At 39.5% G+C, this 24,563-nt stretch overlaps 1 long non-coding RNA gene across 1 annotated transcript in view; it reads right to left on the bottom strand.

Annotated features, from left to right (window-relative positions):
* The window catches only part of LOC134730293 (uncharacterized), a 462,039-nt gene that overhangs the window by 65,741 nt on the left and 371,735 nt on the right, over window positions 1-24,563 (bottom strand). Inside the window, exon 8 of the long non-coding RNA XR_010112048.1 lies at window positions 10,157-10,259. This is a non-coding gene — a long non-coding RNA (uncharacterized LOC134730293). The remainder of the gene's footprint in view (window positions 1-10,156; window positions 10,260-24,563) is intronic.

Here is a 24,563-nt window from a genome sequence, read left to right as displayed (position 1 = left end):
ACCCTTCACCCAGTTTCCTCTGTCAACATTTCATATAATCATAATGCAGTTACCAAAACTAAGGAATCAACATTGATATAATACTACTAACTAAACTACATAATTTATTTGGATTTCACAAGATTTTACATTAACATATTTACTCTGATCCAGGATCTAGTCCAGGGTACTACATTGCATTTAGTAGTCATATCTCTTTAGTATTGTCTGATCTGATAGTCAGTTGTACTTGTCCTGCATGACCTTGACATTTTAAAACAGTACTGGTAAGAGATTTTGTAGAATGGCCCTCAACTTGGGTTTGTCTGGTATTTTCTCATGATTAGATTAAAGTTATGGATATGCGAAGGGAATGCCACAGAGGTGGTGATATGTATTTCTCTGGGAATATATGATATCAATATGTCTTGACACTGGTGATAATAAATTTAATTATTTGGTTAAGGCTGTGTCTACCGGGTTTCTCCATAGTAAATCACAACTTTTCACTTTGTAATCAATAAAAATTTGGTCTATGCAAAATCTTATTTCTCCTTAAACTTTTGCCCACTAATTTTAGCATTTATTGGTGGATTGCTTGAAGTAATTATTATTATGGTGTTCTAATGGTGATTTCCTATTTCCCTCATTTCATTTGATGTGGTTTGGCTGTGTCCCCACCCAAATCTCTTCTTAAATTGTAGCTCCCCTAATCCCCACATATTGTGGAAAGGACCCCATGGGAGGTAATTTTATCATGGGGGTGGTTTTTCCCAGGCTGTTCTCCTGATAGCGAATACGTCTCATGAGATCTGATGGTTTTATACAGGGCAGTTCCCCTGCACATGCTCTCTTGCTTGCTGTCATGTAAGATGTCCTTTACCTCTGCCATAACTGTGAGGCCTCCCCAGCCATGTGGAATTGTGAGTCTATTAAACCTCTTTTTGCCTATAAATTAACCAGTCTAGGGTATTTCTTCATAGCAGTATGAAAATGGACTAATACACCATGTAAATATGTAGTTTAAATAACTCTGTAAATGTTGTTGTTTATCACTCATTTATTTATTCAATCATTAACATATCAATGTGGAGTCATGGACATTTATCTTATTCTTTAGATTGCATATATTATCATAAATTAGGTTATTGCTCCAATTGTTCCATCTTTGGCCATTGGAAGTTTTTCTTATTGGCTCATTTGTTCCTCTGAGACTTTCTTACTATCTGATACCACAAAATGTTTCAGCCTCATTTTGTACATTTCCTGCTCCAGCCCTGGATCAACCAGTTCTCCCAAGAAGCCTAGTTCCTTTTACTGAAGATGGTATTTAGAAATCAAGATCTCTGAGTGCTGGGTGTCCTCATTGCTGTGGGAATACCACTGTTTCCAGATCCTAGAGTATAGAAATATATGTATGTATACAAACTAACGTCTATTTATCCATCTATCTATCTGTCATGTATTTGTTAAAAACCATAAGTTCATCTGGCAATTCAAAAAGCTAGAGCATTTCATTACATCCAAAGGATCACACTAGCTTCCTAGCAATGGATCCTAATGAGATTGAAATGTCTGAAATGACAGATATAGAATTCAGAACCTAGATAGTGAGGAAACTCAACAAGATCTAAGAGAAAGTGGAAATCCAATCCAGTGAAACCAGAAACACAATCCTAGATTTGAAAGATGGCATAGATATATTAAGAAACAACCAAACTGAATGTCTAGAATTTTAAAATTCACTAGAGGAATTTCAAAATATAATTTGAAGCCTTAACAGTAGGCTAGACCAAACAGAGGAAAGAATTTCAGAGCTCAGGGATCAGGCCTCCGAATCAATCAAGCCAGACAAAAACAAAGAAAACCTAATAAATTTTAAAATGGACAAAGTGGGATTATATAAAGTGACCAAATCCACAACTCAATGGCATACCTGAAAGAGAAGAAGAGAGAATAAACAACCTGCAGAACATATTTGAGAATATAATCCACAAAAGTGTCCCCAATATTACCGGAGAGGTTGACATGCAGATTCAATAAGTTCAGAGAACTCCTGCAAGATACTATGCAAGATGACCATCCTGAAGGCACATAGGTATCAGGCTTTCCAAGGTCAATGGGGGAAAAAAAATCTTAAAGGCAGCTAGAGAAAAGGGTCATGTTACCTACAAATGGAATCCCATCAGCTTAACAGCAAACTTCTCAGCAGAAACCTTATAAGACAGAAGAGATCAGGGTCTATTTTCAGCATTATTAAAGAAAACAACATTTCAAAGAAGAATTTCATATCCTGCCAAATTAGGCTTCATAAGCAAAGGAGAAATTAAATATTTCCCAGATAAGCAATTGCTAAGAGAGTTCATTACCACTAGACAGGCCTTACAAGAGATACAAGAGTTTTAAACATAGAAATGAAAAAAGGACACCTGATACCACAGCCCACAGACCTTATAAAGCAACTACACAATCAAGTCTACAAAGCAACATGGTGACAACACCATGACAGGAACAAAACCACACATATAAATATTAATCTTGAATGTAAACAGTCTAAACACACCACTTAAGACACAAAGTGGCAAACTGGATTGAAATAAAGCAAGACAGAACCTTCTGCTGTCTTCGAGAGACCCATCTCACATGCAATGACACCCAAAAGCTCAAAGTAAAGAGATTAAGAAAGATCTGTCATGAAAATGAAAAACAAAAAAGAACAAGAGTCGGCCGGGGGCAGTGGCTCACACCTGTAATCCCAGCACTTTGGGAGGCCGAGGGGGGCAAATCATGAGGTCAGGAGATCAAGGCCATCCTGGCTAACATGGTGAAACCCAGTCTCTACTAAAAATACAAAAAATTAGCCAAGCGTGGTGGTGGGCGCCTGTAGTCCCAGCTATTCGGGAGGCTGAGGCAGGAGAATGGCGTGAACCCAGGAGGTGGAGCTTGCAGTGAGCCGAGATCCCGCCACTGTACTCAGCCTGGGAGACAGAGCAAGATCTCAAAAAAAAAAAAAAAAAGAAAGAGCAAGAGTCACTATTCTTGTATTAGATAAAACACACTTTAAACCAACAATGGTAAAAAAGGGAATTACGCAATGATAAATAGTTCAATTCAACAAGAAGACTTACTTATCCTAAGAATATATGCACCCAACATTGGAGCTCCCAGGTTTATAAAACAATTACTTCTAAACCTAGGAAGAGACTTAGCCACACAACAACAGTGAGGAACTTCAATACCCCACTGGCAGCATTAGACAGATCATCAAGTTATAAAACTAACAAATTCTGGACTTAAAAATTGAACACTTAACCAATAGGACCTTATAAATATATAAAGAATATTCCACCCAACAACCACAGAATATAAATTATTCTTATCTGCACATGAAACATACTCTAAGATCAACCACATATTCATTCATAAAAAAGTCTCAATAAATTCAAAAAAATTGAAATTTTAACAAGCATATTCTCCAACCACAGTGGAATTAAAATAGAAACCAACAATAAAAGAATTCTCAAAGCCACACAATTACATGGAAACTAAACAACTTGCTCCTGAATGACTTTTGGATACACAAAAAATAAGGCAGAAATTTAAAAATTCTTTGAAATAAATGAAGATAGAGGCACTACATACCAAAACCTCTAGGATGTATCTAAAGCAGTGTTAAGAGGAAAGTCTATAAAGTTAAAAACCTACATCAAGAAGATAGAAAGATCTCACATTAACAGTCTAATATCATATGCAAGGAATTAGAAAAGAAAGAATAATTCCAAAGCTAGCAGAAGAAAAGAAATAACTAAAATCAGAGTCAAACAAAACAAAATCAAGATTCAAAAAATCATACAAAGTATCAACAAAATAAAAAGTTAGTTATTTGAAAGGAAAAACAAGACTGATAGACCACTAGCTAGATTAACAAAGAAACAAAAAAAGAGAAGATCCAAAGGAGTACAACCAGAAATGACAAAGAACAGATTAAAAATGATCCCAGAGAAATTCAAAAGATCCTCAGAGACTATTATGAATACCTCTATGTGCGCAAACTGGAAAATCTAGAGAAAATGAATATAATCATGGAAACACACAGTCTCACATGACGGAATAGGAAAAAATTGAAACCCTAGACAGATTAAGAATGGTTATGAAATTGAATCAGTAATAAAAAAAACCTACCAAACAAAAAAGCTCTAGATTAGATGGATTAATAGGCAAATTCTACCAGTGAAAAGCCGGTACCAAGTCTACTGAAACTATTCCAAAAAATCAAGGAGGAAGAATTCCTTTCTGTATTAGTCCATTTTCACACTGCTGATAAAGACATACCCGAGACTGGGTAATTTATAAAGAAAAAGAGGTTTAATGGACTCACAGTTCCATGTGGCTGGGGAGGCCGCACAATCATGTCAGAAGGCAAAAGGCATGTCTTACATGGCAGCAGTAATGAGAGAGAATGACAAACCAAGCAAAAGAGGTTTCCTCTTATGAAACCATCAGATCTCATGAGACTTATTCACTACCAAAAGAACAGTATGGGGGAAACCACCGCCATGATTCAATTATCTTCCACTGGGTTACTTCCACAACACATGGAAATTATGTGAGCTACAATTCAAGATGCGATTTGGGTGGGGACACAGCCAAACCATATCACTCCCTAACCCATTCTACAAAACCAGTATCGTCCTAATACCAAAATCAGTGAAAGAGACACCAAAAAAAAAGAAAACTGCAGGCCAATAATCCTAATAAAATCCTCCACAAAATATGAGCAAATCAAATCCAGTAGCATATCAAAAAGTTATTTCACCATGATCAAGAAGGCTTCATTCCTGGATGCAAAGTTAGCTCAACATACACAACTCAATAAATATGATTCACAACATAAACACAAATAAAAACAAAAAAGATATGATCAACTCAATAGATGCCAAAAAGCATTCAATAAAAATTCAACGGCCCTTCATGATAAAAAAAAAAAAACTCAACAAATTAGGCATTGAGGGAACATACCTCAAAATAATAAGAGTCATTGATGACAAACCCACAGTCAACATCATACTGACTGGGAAAAAGCTGGAAGCATTTCCCCTAACAACTGGAACACAAAAAGAATGTCCACTCTCACCACTTCTATTCAACATAGTATTGGAAGTCCTACCCAGAGCAATCAGGCAAGAGAAATAAATAAAAGCCATCTAAGTAGGAAAAGAGGAAGTCAAATTATCTCTCTTTGTTGATGATATGATTATTTACCTAAAAACCCTGAAGCCTCCACCAAAGGGCACCTAGACCTCATAAACAACTTTAGTAACATTTCAAGATACAAAATCAACATACAAAAATCAGTTTTTCTGTACACCAATAACACACAGGCTGTGAGCAAAATCAAGAACATAACCCCATTTACAATAGCCACAAAAAAATAAAATACCTTATATAGCTGACCAAGGAGTTGAAAGATCTTTACAAGGAGAACTACAAAACACGGCCGACAGAAATCACAGATGACACCAAAAAAATGGAAAAATATTCCATGCTCATAGATTGGAAGAATCAATATCCTTGAAATGACCATACTGCCCAGAGCAATCTACAGTTTCCATGCTACTTCTATCAAATTACCTACGTCATTTTTTCACAGACTTAAAAACTATTCTAAAATTCATTCATATGGAACCAAAAAAGAGCATGAATAGACAAAGTAATCCCAAACAAAAAGAACAGAGCCAGAGGCTTCACATTATCAAATTTCAAACCATAATGTAAGGCTACAGTAACCAGAACAGCATGGCACTGATACAAAAATAGACAGAGCAATGGAACAGTCTAGAGAATCCCAAAATAAAGTCATGTGCCTACAGGCATCTGATCTTTGACAAAATCAACCCATAAAAAAACAACAGGAAAAGGATCCCCTAGTCAATAAATAGTTCTGGGAAAACTGGCTAGCCATATGCAGAAGACTGAAACTGAACCCCTACAAATGCAGAAATTAACTCAAGATGGGATTAAACACTTAAATGTAAGACCTCAGACTATGAAAATCCTAGAACAAAACCTAGGAAGTATGTGTCTAGAAATTGGACTTGGCAAAGAATTTATGACTTAGTCCTCAAAAGCAGTTGCAAAAAACCATATCCAGTGCCCTTCATTCCTGCATGTAGATACATATTTCCCTCCAGTATTATTTTCTCTCTGCCTGAGGGACTTTATCATTTCCTGCAAATCAGGTATGCTAATAAATAATGAATATTTTCAGTTTTTGAATGTCTGCAAAAGCATTAATTTTGTCTTCATTTTAAAAGATGTATTTTTTTCAGCATATAATTCTAAGTTGGATTATTTTTGATGAAAAATATACTGTCATTTTCAGTATGAATTATATCATACTGCTTCATTGTATGCCTAGTCACTTTTGATTAGATATAAACATTGTGAATCTTATCTTGTTGGGTGCTGGATATAATATATAATATAACTTAAATATTGTATACTATTTTATATTATTTTAATAAGTAAATTAAACAATAAATTTTATAATATTTTATAATATTTTAAGTTATATTAACTTAATATAACATAATATTTTTAAATAACTAATATAACTTAAAATATTTTTAAGCTTTGTTCTGAGATGCAGTTAAGTTTCTTGTAAATAGCTTAACCCTTTTGAGGTGTACTTTACATGTTTTTTTTAAGGGAGATCAAAGGAACTTTTAGTCTAGGGCTAATTTTTCCTTAGTACTGAAGCTATATACTTCTGAGTACCCAGTGCCTACATATTACAGAATTATTTTTCTACTTTGACTCATGGGGACACAAACTACCGCCAGCCAGGTGTGAGTCTCATGAATGGTTCTGGGTGTTCCTTTCAGGTAGTTCTTTCTCAGTGTTGTATTCTTTTATATGTATGCTCATTAATACTCAGACGAAGACTTGAGGGAGCTGTCTGCACATTTCTGATACCCTGTCTCTGTGTAAATGAACTTCTATTTATATTTTGTACTCTACCATATTAACTTGAAAATAGATCATAGACTTAATAATAAAACTTAGGTAAAATTCACTGTATTTAAATCATATATTAATTTAAAAATCAAAAAAGGAAAAATTCTATTATGGTAAACATTGTAGATTGAACCCACATTAACAAGAGTTCTTTTTCATTTTAAGAATTGTTAAGAACATAAAGGGCTCCTAAAAGCAAAAATGATTAAGTACCACTGAACTACTGGAACTTCTCACATAGGCATAAATGAATGGTGGGGAGTATGTCCCTCTCAAATAGTTCTCTTCATTATTTATTCTCCAGGGCTTATGGATACTCTTTTCTAATAATAATGATTATCTTTCATTTTTTTCAAGAAGGAGTTTCACTGTTGTTGCCCAGGCTGGAGTGCAATGGCACAATCTCAGCTCACCACACTCTCCACCTCCCAGGTTCAAGCAATTCTCCTGCTTCAGCCTCCCGAGTAGCTGGAATTACAGGCATGCGCCACCACACCTGGCTAATAGGTTCTTTTTTTTTTTTTTTTTTTTGGTTGGTTGTTTTTTTTTTTTTTTTTAGTAGAGATGGGGTTTCTCCATGTTGGTCAGGCTGGTCTCGAACTTCCCGACCTCAGGTGATCCACCTGCCTCAGCCTCCCAAAGTGCTGGGATTACAGGCGTGAGCCACCATGCCTGGCAATGATTATCATTTTTAAGTCCTTCCGTGAGTCTCACAAGCACTGCATATAGTACCACATTTAATCCTTATGCAACCATATATATTAACCTCTTGCAAACAAGAAAAATGGGTGTCAAAGATATTAATTAACGTGCCCAAGTCACATAAATCAAGAATTGGAATTCAGTCCAATCCTGTCCAATTCAAAAGCCCATGTTTCTCCGCTACATCAGAGTCAGAGTAAAGTGATGAAATAATGCCCTCAGCTCAGGAGCATTGCTGAAGTCAGGTCAGAGTTACCTCTTCTGCCTGTCCGTTCTGAGGGACTAGCTTCCAGAATAAGAAATGGATAGGGTGATACCAGGTGGTATTGGGGCCTAGAGTTGCCTGAGGTGTCCTGGGAAGATTCCACTGCATTATTTGAAGGATGAAGGAGGATAGAGGGGGAAGTTTAGGACTCTAATATATCTCCCCTTTTGCCAAGGGTCTGAAGATCACAGATAAAGGAATAGGTGCATAATGACCAAAGACTTTGTGAGGATCTTACAGGCACAAAATGAAGAGAGTGATATTATTGTGCCTTGGGAATGTAAATGTAAGCTTTCCCATTCCCAAGACCCTTTCTGGGAGTCTGCAAGGTCAAAACGATTTTCATAATACTTAGTTATTGTTTCACTTATTCATTCTTTATCTTATACAGTGGAGTTTTCCAGAGACTACATGATATGTGATATTGTAACACACAATCTACAGAAGCAGATATGAGAATCTAGCTGCATTACAGAGATTTGCAAAAATGCAAACCAACATTAATCTTTTTGTTATTGGGTGGGTCTTTGTTCTTAGAGCTCCCAAGATAGTGGTGGGCCACTCCCAAGATGGTGGCGGCCACTCCCAACATGGCAGCAAGCCTTTTGTTCTCTGACCTGGGGTTCTTGGCCTTACAGATTCCAAGGAATGGAACCTTGGGCCATGCAGTGAGTGTTATAGCTCTATTAGTAGCTGTGGGTCACGGAAGAGAACAGTGGAACCCAGCCACTAGTGTTCAGCTCGATTAGGATGAACCCGGGCACTTAGCCGTGCAGGAACAATGGCGAGCCTCTAGCCCAAACGGGAGCGGCAATGGGCAATGGGCAATGGGCGCCTTGCTGGATCAGAAACGCAGTGGACACCCTGTCGGATCTGGAGGGGTAGAAGTCAATGGCGGGTCTGCCACGATGGTGAACAGCAGTGGATGATGAGCAAAAGCTCAGCTCGAGCCGGAACATTCACGGACCAGAAGAGTGTGCAGTTGCAAGATTTAATAGAGTGAAAACAGAGATCCCATACAATGGGAGGGAACCCAAAGAGGTTTGCCCACTCCCGGCTTGAATGCCTGGGGTTTATATCCCAATCATCGTCCCTCACCCTGTGCTCTCAGATGATAGATGATTTGACTGTTTCTTTACCTCCTGATTTTAGCCTAATTGGTATTCTAGTGAGCCCTCTTTACTACCTGATTGGTCAGGTGTGAGCTGAGTTACAAGCCCCTGTTTAAAGGTGAGCGTGGTCACCTTCCCCAACTAGGCTTAGGAATTCTTAGTCGGCCTAGGAAATCCAGCTAGTCCTGTCTCTCATTTTCACCAAACTGTTTTTTGTTCTGGAAAATATAGTTAATTTTCTTAAATATATCTTATGTTAATATGAAAAGTGCTTATTACTGTTATTATAAATAAATTAATACATATCTTTATTTAAATTCATCATTTTAATTTCTAATATAATTATCAACACATAGATTCCACATAAACAAAAACTCTTTGGAGTCTCTACAGTTTTTAAGAGTGTTAAGCCATCCTTAGATCAAAAAATTTGAGAATCACTGGCTAATACCACCACTGAAAGACAACTAAGCTGTGACCCACAGAGTTGAAATGGATTACCCAAAGTAACTACAACCTGGCAGAGCTCAGACACAAAGCCAAGATTTCCCACTCCAAATGTTTTAATAACACCGGTCTGACCCTCTCTCCATCCTAAGTGAAGCCTTTCTCTATTTCCCCATTCTGTCTGCCCAACTGTAGTCACTATACCCAAAGGCACATTGTTTTTTGTTTGTATGCAAACTTATCTAATTTTAGTTATAAACAAGGGTCACAACTTGCCACCAGCCATGCTGCCCCACCCCTCTTCAACACAGATGACCTCTCCATCCTCACCTGGTTTGGAACTACTTTAAATATAACTCATTGTCCTCCTAGAAGCTCATAACTGGAAACAGACTTTGGATCTTTTCTCCATCTCCAGGGTGGTCCTCATTGAGCTCTTCCCTTTCACTACTATTTCAAAATTCTGTTTCTCCTTTTTAATTCTTTTGCATGATACTGTGTTTGCATAAATCGAGGATTTCTATAAATGAGCTCTGGAAAGCTTAGCCTGTTTCAAGGTTATTTAGAGAGGAAAAGGAATGTGTCTTCATGTGTGGGGGCAGGAAAGATGGCACAACCCAGTCTGCTCACTCACCAGCAAACAATGTGTACACTTTGGGAAGCAAGGACATCATTGCTGTGGATGCCAGTGGACAACTTCATCCACTGGAGAAGTTTCTTTTGTCTTCAGTCGGTGCCTAGGGAAACAAGAGGAAAAGGACTAGAAAACAATTTCAAAGACAGATAGCACCAAATTACCTTCCTCTAAGATAAATAAAGGTTCATGCAAATATTGAGACTAATTGCTTAAAACTTGCAAACATCTGCAGAGGAAAACCAATTATCTAATTCATAAAATCACTGCTGAATTAGGAAAGATAGAGGGCATGTCTAATAGAGGTCTTCTCTACATTCCACTGTCCCAGGTACAATGCAATGTACCTAGTACATTGAAGTCATTGCACACTTGGGCAATTTGGCCACCTCTGGCCTCAGACTTTGTTGCAGGTGGCTGGGGTGGTACCTCAGCATTTTGAGCAGTCACAGCTATTGGATAAATGGAACTGATCAATAGGTTCTCTCTGGTAAGTCCTACTTCCCACACAGGTAATGCATCTTACCAATAATACACCAAACATTCTTGATAATTCTTTGTAAATTTTTCCCTTTCTGATTTTCTTTAAGATTTTTTATTTGTTGTCTTTTATGTGAACATTTGATTAAAGGGAAATTCCTTGATAGGTTTGTGGGAGATCATGCCAGAAACAGTAGAAACTTGAACCAGTCCCCTGCTTATCCCTTCCAGAGTCTTCAGGATGGCTCGGGGACTGATTTCAGTAACGAAGTACCAATCTGGGGGATGTTTCATTGTCTGCTATTAATTAATTTGTTTTCCCAATGTTTAGATTCTTCCTGGAGAATAAATTTTTAGCCAAGTGGTGAAGAGATTCTCATTATTTTACTCAGGACCTTGAAGATTGGATGTACCTTAGCTGAGCTTCCACATTATCACCAAGACATGTGTAGAGAAACTTTTCTCTAGGGGCCACTTCTGCAGAGCACTGACGAATGGAATCAGGAAAAGAAAGGGAGGTTTGAGCTTCTGCACCTACCCTCTGCTAGAAAGGGTCATTTCCTCCTTCATATTTTCTGTTTTCCACTGGACTTTTCAGAGATGTTTTAAGAACCATTTATTGCTGTGAACATTGAACTAATGAAACAAAACAATGAAACTAAATGTTTAGAAATGTTTTTAACTATTTTTACACTTCATAGTCATCCATTGAGCCACAGATTGAGCAGCAATCAACTTGTGAACATAAGAAATTTCTAGGCAAACAATAAATTTCTGTGTACTCTATATCCTCATGCAAAAACAGGTGCCAGAAGAGGCACATATGAAAGCTGAATTACACAACACAGATCTCCTTCTGCAGAAAAGGACAGAAGTAGGAACAACTGGTGCTTCGTTTTCAAATCCAATTCTCATTTATCGTCACAGAATTATTGCACTATCCTGAAACGCAGAGTAACTCAAGACCATGTTCAAAAACAGATTTGACAGACAAAGGTAACTTGCCTTTGTTTTAAACATTTAATAAATGCCTCTGAGACTAACAAAGCTTCCCAGGCAGTCTGTGAGGAACACATGAGCCATATTGCAGGTAACTCCAAGGCAGCCGGCACAACTGCTTAAGGACTTTCCAAATAGCAAAACGCTGCTGATGGAAAATGTGACTCTCAGCACATTGGCATGTGGCTTCTGTGACTGTTATCCAAGGAGAGGAAATGAGACCAGAGTGGGGATGAGTTGGTTTCAGCAACCCTGCCTGGCCACACCTGTCAGATTGAATGACAGAGACTCTAAAATAAAATATTAATACCCATCTCCTGAAAAATAAGCTCACGTGACTTTAATGAATTCATTTTGACTTCTCTTTATCTCATACGGGGATAAAAGCAGTTAAAAACAAACAGTTTGATAATCCTGACAATGGGAAAAAGTAGCATTTTTCTCCCTTCAAACAAATCACTTTTCTTTATGCATTTTCCTTCAAAATAGTTCTATGCTTTCTTCAGAAAGAATTACACATGACTTGAGATTCCAGTGTATTATTTGGGGTGGGAAAAGCTGGCAACTGAAGCATAAAGCGCCATGTTTTTGCAATTATCTCTCTTCGGCATCCCCCTCATGTGTTCCCTAGTGAAGAGGCAGAGCTGAAATGTGGGGCTGGGTGTCTAAGAAAGAATGTAGTAGTGCTAATGGTGAAAATGTGCTAATTTTAAAAGGGAGTAAAGAGCATCCACGATACAGTTCTGTAGACTCACTTCTTATTTCTCACAAAAATACAGCTGTTTTGCTGTTGATTTTAATGCTACTTAAGTCTATAAAAATATTTTATTCAGACTATAAATAGTTTTGCTCAAATTAGCTTTGGAGCTCAATTGCATTATGCTTCTGCCCTCAGAGGGCAACTTGGAAATAATGGTGAAAAGAATGTGACCTCCAAGATCATCTCATGGGAAAAATGGCATAGTCCAGGTGAGGTTTTCCTCTTCTTTTTCTCTTCTATTTTGATACATGAGAAAACAGATGGGGTTTTAAGAATACAGAATGTATCTTTGTTCTTCTTTGCTAAGCTTGAATAGAATTGGTTAAGAATTAAAGAATTTATCAACACATGAAAATAGCGTAGAACACATGTGTTGTTTTCTAATTAAAATATCTTAAAAATTAATAAACACCAAATGTAGAGGTCTAGATAGAGTTGTGCACTAGCATGAACACACACACATACTTAAGTGTGGAGGCGCAGAAGTAGTTTTCTGGGGTGTGTGTGTTTACTCATTACTGCCTCAGAACTACAACAGATATGGTTATGCCAGTTAGGTGTGTAGATGCCTACATTTAACATGCGAGTCTAGTCCTTGAGATATTAAAGTATGGATAGGGAATACATTACCCTGTAGCCTTGTTTTCAAAGGGACATTGACCTTTTCCTTGGTGCTTTTGGGGTAGGAGTGAGGTTAACAAGAGCTGTTAGCTAACTTCTGGGTCTTGGTCTTGGAAATAAGGCCTGGTGGGGAGTTGGAATGGCAGAAGGTGTTGCCAGAGAGGTTTGAGAGCAAGGAAGTCAAAGAGGTGCACAGGAGCCACAGAGAATGGTGAAAGCCAGAAGTTAGTCCTTGGGATGAAGGTGAGGAAATGAGGTTGAGAAACTAGTACAAACTACATATTATAAATGGAAAACTGGGCCAAGGATCAGAAACCAAACAGACTGGGTACAGATGAAAACTGTAGTATGATACGGATTAAAAATGGACTATGATTGCTGTAGGTTGCTTTTGCTGCTATCACAAAATCCTGAGACTGGGTAATTTATAAAGAATAGAAATTAATTTTTTGCATTTCTGGAGTCAGAGGAGGCCATGATCAAGGTGCTGACATTTTGTGTCTGGTGAGGGCCCTCTTGCAGCATCCTCACTCACATGGCAAAAGACAAAGGGAAGGAAAAGGGCACATTCTCTCCAAAGCCTCTTTTATAAAGGCATTAATCCATTCATGAGGGTGGAGTCTTTATTATTTAATTACTTCCCCAAGGCCCTACCTCTAAATAGCATCACAATGGGGACTAAGGTTGAACATAAATTTTGGAGGTGACATCATCATTTGAACCATGACATTCCACCCCTGGCCCCCCAGAAATCCATAACTTTGTTACCTACAAAGTACATTCATTCCATTCAAATTGCCCCCAAAGTCTTAACTGTTTCCAGTATCAACTCAAATGTCTAAACTCTAGAACCTCATCTAAATCAGATATGGGTGAGATTCAAGGTACTCTTCATCCTGAAGCAAATTACTCTCCAGCTGTGAGCCTGTGAAATCAAACAATATGTGCTTCCAAAATACAGTGATGGGATAGGCATAGGATAGACATTCCCATTCCAAAAGGGAGAAATATGCAAAAAGAAAGGAGTAATAGCTTCCCAAGTAAGTCCAAAATCCAACAAGGCACACAACATTAAACTTTGAAGCTTGAGAACAATCTTTATTGACTCCAGATTGCACCTTCCAGACACACTAGGGTGAAGTTTGGGTCCCCCAGGCTTCAGGGACTCCACCTGCATGGTGTTACTGGGCACAGCCCATACTGCAGCTCTCATGTGCTGGTGTTGAGTGTCTGTGGCTCTCCCCAGGGTGGGGAGTTGCATGATGGTTGCTTTACAGATCTAGCATCTCAGGAGTAGCCCTGCCCCATACAATTCCATGAGGCATTGCCCTTTTGAGGGTTCGCTGCAGTGTCCCTACCCCTGTTGTTGCAGGAAAGGGGTTCAGATCCAGACCCAGAGAGGGTTCTTTGATCTCACACAAGAAATAATTCAGGGAGAGTCCATACAGTAAAGTGAAAGCAAGTTTATTAAGAAAGTAAAAGAATAAAAGAATGGACACTCCACAGACAGAGCAGCCCCGAGGGCTGCTAGTTGCCCATTTTTATGGTTATTTCTTGATGATATGCTAAACAAAGGGTGCGTTATTCATGTCTCCCCTTTTTAGACCATATAGAGTCACTTCCTGACATTGCCATGGCATTTGTAAACTGTCATGGCACTGGTGGAAGTGTAGCAGTGAGGACGACCAGAGGTCACTGTCATAGCCATCTTGGTTTCGGTGAGTTTTAGCCAGCTTCTTTACTGCAACCTGTATTATCAGCAAGGTCTTTATGACCTGTATCTTGTGATGACCTCCTATCTCATTCTGTGACTTAGAATGCCTTAACCATTTGGGAATGCAGCCCAGTAGGTCTCAGCCTCATTTTACCCAGCTCCTATTCAAGAATGGAGTTGCCCTGGTTCACATGCCTCTGAACCTGTGGCAATTCTTTGCCAGGGCCCTGCGACTCTCTGAAGCATCCTATGAAATCCAGGTAGAGGTAGCCATGCCTGCACAGCTCATGCACTCTGAGCACCTGCAGAGTTAGCACCATGTGGACACTGCCAAGGTTTGCAGATATGCCCTCCGGGGGACAGCCTGTGCTGCACCTCAGCTCACCGGAGCCCCAGCAGTGTGGTGACAGGGTGGGGGAAGTGGAGAGAGGAGTGCTGCACTGGAATGCAGGAAGAAGAGACGTGAGGAAGCCCTGGGTCCCTTCCTCCCTTGAAAGGGTCCTGTCTTTAAGGTGGTCCTAGTGCTGTGGGCCTGTGATGAGAGTAGCAGCATTGATTATCTCTGAAATGCCTTTGGGGTTATTCTCCAATTTTCTTAATGAATAGCATCTGGCTTCCTTCTAGCCACACTAATCTCCTCATCAAAAGGTCACTTGGCCACACCCTTGGTTTTCTCTTCTAAGCAATTTTTTATTCTTTACATGGCTAAGCTGGGAATTTTCCAGAATGTTTACGTTCACTCTTCCTTTTGATTATAAATTCCATCTTGAACTTGTTTTTCTCTTCTCACATTTTACTATAAGCAGTTAAGAGAAGTCATGCAGTGCCCTGAACACTCTGCTTAGAGATTACTTCTGTCAAATATCCTAGTTCATAGCTCTCAAATTCTGCATTACATAAAACAGTAGGACATGGACACAATTTAACCAAGATCTTTGTCACTTTGTAACAAGGATGGCCTTCCCTCCAGCTTTCAATAATATATTCCTCATTTTTGTCTAAGGCTTCACCAAAATGGCTTTCACTGTCTACATTTCTACCAACATTTCTGTTCACATCTTAGATAATCTCCAAGATTTAGGTTCTCTCCATAGCTCTCTTCTTCTGAGCCCTCACCAGAATTGCCCTTAATGCTCTACTAGTGGTAATATAGGTTTTTTTCTGGCATTTATTTCAAAACCATTCTAGCCTCTACCCATTACCGAGTTCCAAAAGTGCTTCTGCATTTTCAGGTATTTGTTAAAGCAACACTCCACCTCTTTGGTACCAATTTCTGTCTTAGTTCATTTGTGCTGCTGTGACAAAATACTTCAAACTAGGTAATTTATAAAGAGAAATTTATTTCTCACAGTCCTGGAGGCTGGGAAGTTCAGGATCAAGGTGTCAGCATTTGATATATGGTGAGGGCCATCTTGTTGCATCCTCACATGGCAGAAGGCAGAGGGCCAGGAAAGGGCACATTCTCTCTGAAGCCTCTTCTATAAGGGTATTAATCCATTCATGAGGCAAGAGCCCTCACAACTTAGTCACTTCCCAAAAGGCCCTGATATGACTTGGCTCTGTGTCCCCATACAAATCTCATGTTGAACTGTAATCCTTAATGTTGAGGGAGGGACCTGGTAGAGGTGATTGGATCATGGGGGCGGATATCCTCCTTGCTGTACTCATGATAGTGAGTGAGTTCTCATGAGATCTGGTTGTTTGAAAGTGTGTAGCTCCTCCTCCTCCTCCTCCTCCTCCTTCTTCTTCTCTTTCTCTCTCTCCCTCTCTCCTGCTGCCATGGGAAGATGTGCTTGCTTCCCCTCCGCCCTTCTGCTATGATTGTAAGTTTCCTAAGGCTTCCCCAGCCATGCCTCATCCTGTGGAACTGTGAGTCAATTAAACCTCTTTTCTTTATAAATCACTCAGTCTCCACTAGTTCTTTATAGCAGTGTGATAATAGATTAATACAGGCCCTACCTCTTAATACTGCCACAATGGGAATTAAGTTTCAATATAAATTTTGGAGGGGACACCATTTTTCAAACCACAGCAGTGATGCAAAACAATCAGGATATAGATGGTCATGAGGCAGAAAGGCAGTGAGATGGGAACAGTTATAGAAAATTGTGACACTGAATGAGCACTGAAAGTCTCAGAATGCCTCATGCTGGAACCACAGATTTAACAGACAAAGGAATTGCAAAACTCTGTTTGCTCTGAGGGCCTAGCCTAGGGTTGTCTCCTTATCCAGCGGGGGAGGGGGGGAAATCCAGAAATAAAGACAAGGCCTGACCCACTTAACAAGCCTTTACTGTGTGTGAATTTATGTTTATTTTGTTTTGAATGGTGGTTTATTTACCTTCGGTAATTTTTTTTAAACCTCAAAAAGAAAAATGGTGATAAAACATTTACCTAAATAGATGTAACTATCTTAAATTTTTACTCTTTTCTTATGCCAAATTCAATACACCAATGCATTCTGAAAAACAAACATACAAGTAAACCCAAATTGGACACTAAAAGCACTTAAAGGCAATGCAGGTCATCCCTGAAGGTGCCTTTCAGAGAGAAGAAAGAGATTGTGTTGTGCATCTTTGGAAAGCAAAGTTTCCTAAAAACCCTCCCTGAACATCTCTTTCCCTCCAGGAAATTCCACTCCTTGAGGCAGTGCCCACTGCCTTCCCCCGTCTCCACCTGCTTCTCCTATCTCCTCATCCTCCTTGCCCTCTTCTGCTTAGTTCCTCTTACCTCTCATCTTGGTTTTTGCTCTTAGTCTTCTCTCCTGTAGCATAGTTTGGCCTTCTCAGTGCTTCCCACTCTCTCTATCTATTACCTCTTTCTTTAGCAGAACAAACTTCAGGTACCTAACTTGAAAAAGTGTCCCTTCTCTTTAGAAGACATGAGAAAGGAAGGATTGAAAATACTTAAATTTTACTTTTCTCTGTCACACAAGGAATTCAAATCATTGCTCTGAGTTCCTTGCTCAATATGATACAAATTTGAGTCAAACATTTCAATTTAGATGTTGGGGGGGAGTGGAAGAAAACTGGATACAGCCAGTAGTCCTGGGTTGCTGTCCCAGCCCAGCCACTAAACTGATTGATGTGTCCCTCATTAAGACTAGACCTTTCTTGAGCTCTGTGCAGCATGATGATGTGGGTACGGACAATGGGAGCTTCAGGCGTAGCCACTACTTGTGTAGTGCATTACAGATTATAAAGCACATAAATCATCTCATTACATTTTTACATAGTCTGTGAGGCACTGGGGCCCCCATCTGACAATGATAATTGAGGGATTGGGTAATTTGTCCAAGGTCACACAGAGAGTAGCCAAGGCTGTATCAAAACACAGATTCTTTTTTTTTTTTTTTTGAGACAGAGTTTCTTACTGTCACCCAGGCTGGTGTGCAGTGGCATAGTCATAGGATCACAGCTCACTGCAATCTCAAGCTGCTGGACTTCAGCAATCCTCCTCCCTCAGCCTCCTGAATAGCTGGGTCTACAGGCATGTGCCACGGTGCCTGGCTAATTTTGTTAGTTTTTTGTAGAGATGAGGTTTAACTGTGTTACCCAGGCTGGTCTCAAACGCTTGTACTCAAGTGATCCTCTCACCTTGGCCTCCCAGGGCACTGAAATTACAGGTGTGAACCATCATGCCTGGCCAAACATAGATTTTGACATAGAAGCATGAAATTTTAGTGCATGGAATTTGATGATGCAAATCCCCTCGAAGACCCTTTTATTTATCCACCAAAACACACAGTCAAATACGTTTAACATCAGTGAAACCCAACAGCTTCATGGACAATAGATATTTCTGTTGTATTTTAACTCTTTATAAAAATTCATTCCCACCTATTAATTGTATTAGCATAGGACTCAATATTTCTTCCACTTTAATTGTCTTATATTTTGTATGAAATGATTGTATTAGTCTGTTCTCACACTGCTAATAAAAACATACCTGATATTGGGTAATTTATAAAGGAAAAAGGTTGAATTGACTCAGTACAGCATGGCTAGGGAAACCTTAGGAAATTTACAATCATGGCAGAAGGGGAAGCAAATACATCCTTCTTCACATGATGGCAGGAAGGAGAAGTGCAGAGTGAAAGGTGGGAGGGAAAGCCCCTTATAAAACCATCAGATCTTGTAAGAATTCACTCACTGTCATAAGAACAGCATGGAGGTAACAACCCCTATGATCCAATTACCTCCCACTGGGTCCCTCCCATGACACATGGGGATTATGGGAACTACAGTTCAAGATGCAATTTGAGTGGGGACACAGGCAGACCATATCACTGATATTATACAGAAGGCACTGCTGTCAGAGAGTTAACGTGCTGGTTCCAGACTTTTCAAAATGTGCTTGCATAAGCATCACTGGGGAGCTTATTAGAATGCAAATAACCAGGCCCCTATTTGAGACATTCAGGTGTCTGGAGTTGGAGCCCAGGTGACTGATGCAATGGCCCATGGCCCACATATTTTAAAATGCTGCTCTTATTCATACCGCATGTATATCCACAGCAACCGAGTTTTCTTGAAATAGTCAGAACAGACCATTTCTTTCATGAAGTGCCTTGAGGTTGAAGAGAGAGAGAAAATCCACACCACAACCTCTCTGATATTGGCCCTGTGATGGTATTGGAAATCAGGTGTTCCATTTAAAACATTTTCCCTCCTTGGAGATCATTTTCCTTTAAAGCAAACATTAAGCTTTCGTGTTATTGTGAAATAGTTTTTGCAGGGTAAAAAATTATTTTGGAGTTCAGGGAATTTCCCAGACAGATCTGCAAGTGGGGGAACCCAATGAAGAACAAAGGAGGCATGGAAAAGGAAAAAAGAAATACTACCAAGGGCAAGGTTTGCAACAGGGGCCTCAGCATGGGCTCATGTTCACATGGGAAGTTTTAGGAAAATATGAATGCCCTGGTCCCACCCTCAACGATTCTGCTGTAATTGGTCTGGGTGCAGCCTAAGCATCGGGATTCATAAAACTTTCCAGATGATTCCAGTGCAGCCAAGGTTGAGAACCATTGCTTTACAGTTTTTTTTCCCTGCTAACTCTGCTTAGCAAAAAGATGTGAGGTTTGCATCGGGATGAAAGCTGCGGTTGTAACACGGAGCATCCAGTGAGCTCAAATGGGACTACAAAACCTTATTTTCCATGTTGCTACTCTCCTGGGGACATTGGAGATGTTGATCTGATCAAATGTAAAGTTTTTAATAAAACAGCTTTTTGTCTTGCACTTTGGTTTTTGATGGCATCAATGAAAACTCAACAGATCTAGGTAATAGCGAAATGGTTGCAAGCCCTTTGGTGTTTAATATGCATGTAAATGTTTATGATTTATTGAAATGTGAACTACCAAGGGTCTCCTACCCCGCAAATGGAGTCTTTAACCGCGTGCGGGCCAGCTGCTTATAGAAAAGAGGGCAGTTCTCTTTTCTCTTTGTGTTGCGCGAATTGGGTTTGTGAGTTTTCATGATTTCCACACACGTAAAATCTCAGCCATAATGTTGCATTTCCACTAACTTAGTGGATTACAGTTGTGTGTTCTGGCATGACTTCCAGCAATAGTCCCTACACTGTTGAAGCCTTGCTGTTTGACGCTGACCTATAAAATGTGTTATAAATGATCTAAAATAAGGGAAAGGAAGGAAAAATAAAACCGGCCACAAAGGCATTTCAAAATGAGGTAAGATTTGGAATGGCTTTGGCACGTGCGGTGTTCTATAAAGTCAAGTCCAAGAAGCAGCCTTTCTTTTATTTTTAAGATACTTGCAAATGAAGCAGTAATATTGATAAGATAAAAGACTGGAGATTGTGATTCCATAGCAAAAGAAATCTTACACAGAAAGAACCGAGAGGCCATTTCCTTAGAGTTTACCTTGTACACACTACAGTCAGATGCAGGCAGTCACAGAAATCTCTAGGCTGTGTCTTCACCATGATCATGTAGTTACATAAAGACATATAAGACAGCAGTCAGGACACACTACAACAAAATGCCTCATTGGCACATGCTCGGTAACCAGTTGAATGGCTAAAAATGGCATCATCGACATTCTTCCAAATAACAAGCTTACACGTGCAAATTCAAAAATAAAATGTCCCAACCACCACCTCCTATCAAACCAGATCCCAGGGCCACCTGCAGAGAAGATGTCTGTTTCAAGTCCAACAAACATCTTCCAGACATGTATATGCCACAGACCTTGGCTTTTCAATGAGAAGATGTATAGAGCCATCATTAAGAGCTCAGCTTTAGAGTCAGGTAAAGATGATTTTGACTCCTTGCTCTGTTATTTACTAACTGTGTGACTACATTAGGTACTTATCCTCTTGAAGAATCAGTTTGTTAATTAGAAAGTCAGGATAATAATATCTACTACTTCATAGGATTGTTGTAAAGTCCAAGTGAAATCATGAAGAGCCTAGTCAGTTGCACAGGACAGATTAGCTGCTCTATCTCAGCAGCTGCAATGGCCACATTCTCATGGTGTTACCTTAGAGCTGCCATCCAGTGGATGTTGAATATAGGGGAAAAAGAAAAGCAAAAATCTTTCCAATTTTTTGCTTTATAGATGTATTTTCTCTTTTATATCATTATCTTTGTTGCCAGCATTCACTTTTGGGTTTCTTTGATGTTTTTTACCCAAAATTTTTATTTTGGGTAGTAAATTTTCTGACACTGGGTCATTTTCTTCATTTTACTAGTTACCTAGTAAACTAGAAAACTAATACTAGTTTCTCCACAAGAGAAACACTAAGTATAATAACACAGAGTGACAGAGAGAAAGAGCGAGAGAGAGAGAGAATGTTCTGGGTTAAATTTTAGTAAAGTGAAATCCTTGTAATTTCACAGTTCCCAAAACTAGGCTAGAAGCTGATGCTGGAATGGTGGGGGGTGGGGCAGCTATGTCTTTTCTACTCTTGACCTCCTTGCATTTAACATGTGGTCAATACATATTTACAGAAGTAAATGAATGAATTCACTGTGCTCTGTTCTGTCCTTACAAATATTTGGGTGAACTGAAAATCTTGCTCTGAATAGTTCCATTCCTAAAGAAGTCACTAATATTTATCCCAAAAATGCTGGCTTCAAGGGCATCTGAAATATTCAGCACTTTCAAAGTAGTTTACCTGTGCATAATACCATTGCCAATGTGTTGGCCGCAAACTTTATTATAAATGGGGTGGACAGTTATGAGCACTTTTTGGCTACTAAGCATTTGGGGCCCCTTCCCATATTGGGGAAATCTTGTACTATGTGAGTCATAATTTGAAGTAGAATGCCACTTCTCAGAATTCCTGAATATCCTTGTTCTCCCAGACCCCTAGCAACTGGTAGGGACCTAAACTCAGCTCCACAGATAATCACCATGGGATCCTAGAGTCTGGACTAAGTATGACCCAAGGAGAAGAGACAGTTGACAACATCCTCCTGAATCAGGGGAAGTACTGACTTCTGATGTCCAGTTTCTAGAGAGACATTAGAGTCAGTCATACAGCCAGGTGTTCATCTTCAGTGCTGTGACCCCCTGTGTGCTCTGACTAAATTCTCACCTGGTAGACTCCTTATGTCTCTACCTGTTTTCTGCCTGTGTATTAGTCCATTCTCACACTACTGTAAAGAAATATCTGAGACTGGGTAATTTATAAAGAAAAGTGGTTTCATTGGCTGACCATTCTGCAGGCTATACAGGAAGTATGGCTGGGGAGGCCTCAGGAAACTTGTAATCATGGTAGAAGGCAAAAAGGAAGGAGGTACATCTTACACGGCCAAAGCAGAAGGAAGAGAGAGAAATGCCACACATTTTTAGACAACCAGAACTTGTGAAAACTCACTATCACAAGAACTGCAAGGGGAAAGTCCATTCCCACGATCCAGTCACCTCCAACCAAGCCCCTCCTCCAACACTAGGGATTACAATTCAACATGAGATTTTGGTAGGGACACAAATCCAAGCCATATCACCCAGTGTTCCAACTTTTGGTTAAGTCTGTAATCTACAATAAAGTCCTTACACAAAAGTTGGTTTATATTGTTTTCAACCAAAATCCTTGGCAACCACCATGAGGGTGGATGTGGTTTCATGAAAGATGAATAAGGGCATGTGACCCTTTTAAAGCAACCAGTCTTCTAAAATCAGTTATTATCCTTATTTAATAACACTAGTCAGGGTCCTTGTTTGCTTTTATATCCTACAATCCACCCAATCCCTAGCATGGAATGGGTGCTCAATATTTTTGTTGAATAAATAAATGAAGAAAATGTAATAATTAAAACTAAGAACTCACTAAATGAGCTTGACACCAGATTGGACATGCAAAAGATAGGTGAGCTGGAAGAGAGCTGAGTAGAAAATTTTCAGGCTGTATAAACTGCAAAGACATATAAGTTTGCGGCTTATGTCCCCATGAAACTTACAATCTAGCTAAGAAGAGGAGACTGACGTCTAAGAAATGATTTACAAACAATAAAAGACAGAATTGCAGATAAATAAGGGGTAAGCGGGGAAAAGTGATGGAGGAATGTACGTATTGTATAGGTTTGACATTCCTCCTTTAGTGTTTGTCAAATTATCCCTAATTTGCCAAGGATAAAGATGTGGGCAGGAAATGATCCGGAACAGAATACCCATGTTCTCCTAGTATTAGTTTGAAATGATGTCAGCTGAAGCATTCATTCTCTGGGATCTGTGTATCGACAGAGCCATAATACCAGGTTTGTCAGGCAAAATTGAGGTTTAGTTCATAAAAGATTGTTGTACTGTCTAATTAGAGAGGATGAGGAACTAGAAATCCTGTTCAATAACATTCCTGATCTCAGTTAACTTCTGTGGAAACCACTGAGTCCCACCGAGAATACCATTGTTCCTATGTGTACCAGCCAGGCAAACTAGGATAATTTAAGGAGGATTTCATGCAGAGGCTGTTTTCAAATGTTATGGGAAAATCAGAAGCATTATATAATACCCTGGGGGTGTTACCTTCTCAAGGGGAGAAGTGGATGGAATGACTACCAAGAACAAGGAGAAAGCCAGGTAGAGATGGCCACCTAGGAGGAACTGTGACCTTGAATCAAGGGAGTCAGCCTTCCTGCTGACTGAAAACCCTGCTGAAAGGGAGCTTAGAAAATAAACACCTTGACCTGATCTCTTCCCTAACCCATTGAATAAACCTAACCAGAAGCCAGAGGGCAAGAAAGTCTGCTGGCATTCATTGAGGTCAGCCTCCAGAGGCAGAGAGCAGGGTGGAAGAGGGTGAACAATTAATTTGGAAGGGAAAAAGAACATTATCTAACATATTATAAAACAGAGTTTTCAAAGTAGTATACTCCTTACCTAATTTGGGGGATACATGAAGATTTTCCTAGGGGTATGTGGCAAGAACAGCTTTAAGTCTATCAAGTTCCAGATCCTCCAGCTGCATTTGTATTCTTTCCTAATATTAATCTGCCTGAGAATATGCCTTTGGTTGTAGCCACTTCTTTCCTACTATCCCTTTTACAAATGCCTTTATTCACCTTAAAAAAAAAAAAAAGAAAAGAGAAAAAGAAAGAAAAGACAGCTGGGCACAGTTGCTCATGCTTGTAATCCCAGCACTTTGGGAGGCCGAGGCGGGTGACTCACCTGTCAGGAGTTCAAGACCAACCTGGGCAACATGGTGAAACCCCATCTCTACCAGAAATACAAAAATTAGCTGGGTGTGGTGGAGTGTGCCTGTAATCCCAACTATAGGGAGGCTGAGGCAGGAGAATTGCTTGAGCCTGGGAGGCGGAAGTTGCAGTGAACCGAAATTGCACCATTGCACTCCAGTCTGGGCAACAGAGCGAG

The sequence above is a fragment of the Pan paniscus genome, chromosome 3 (assembly GCF_029289425.2).
Source record: "Pan paniscus chromosome 3, NHGRI_mPanPan1-v2.0_pri, whole genome shotgun sequence".
Classification (NCBI taxonomy): Eukaryota; Metazoa; Chordata; class Mammalia; order Primates; family Hominidae; genus Pan; species Pan paniscus.
Note: the sequence above shows the minus strand (reverse complement) of the source record. Positions and strands in the feature narration are given on the sequence as shown.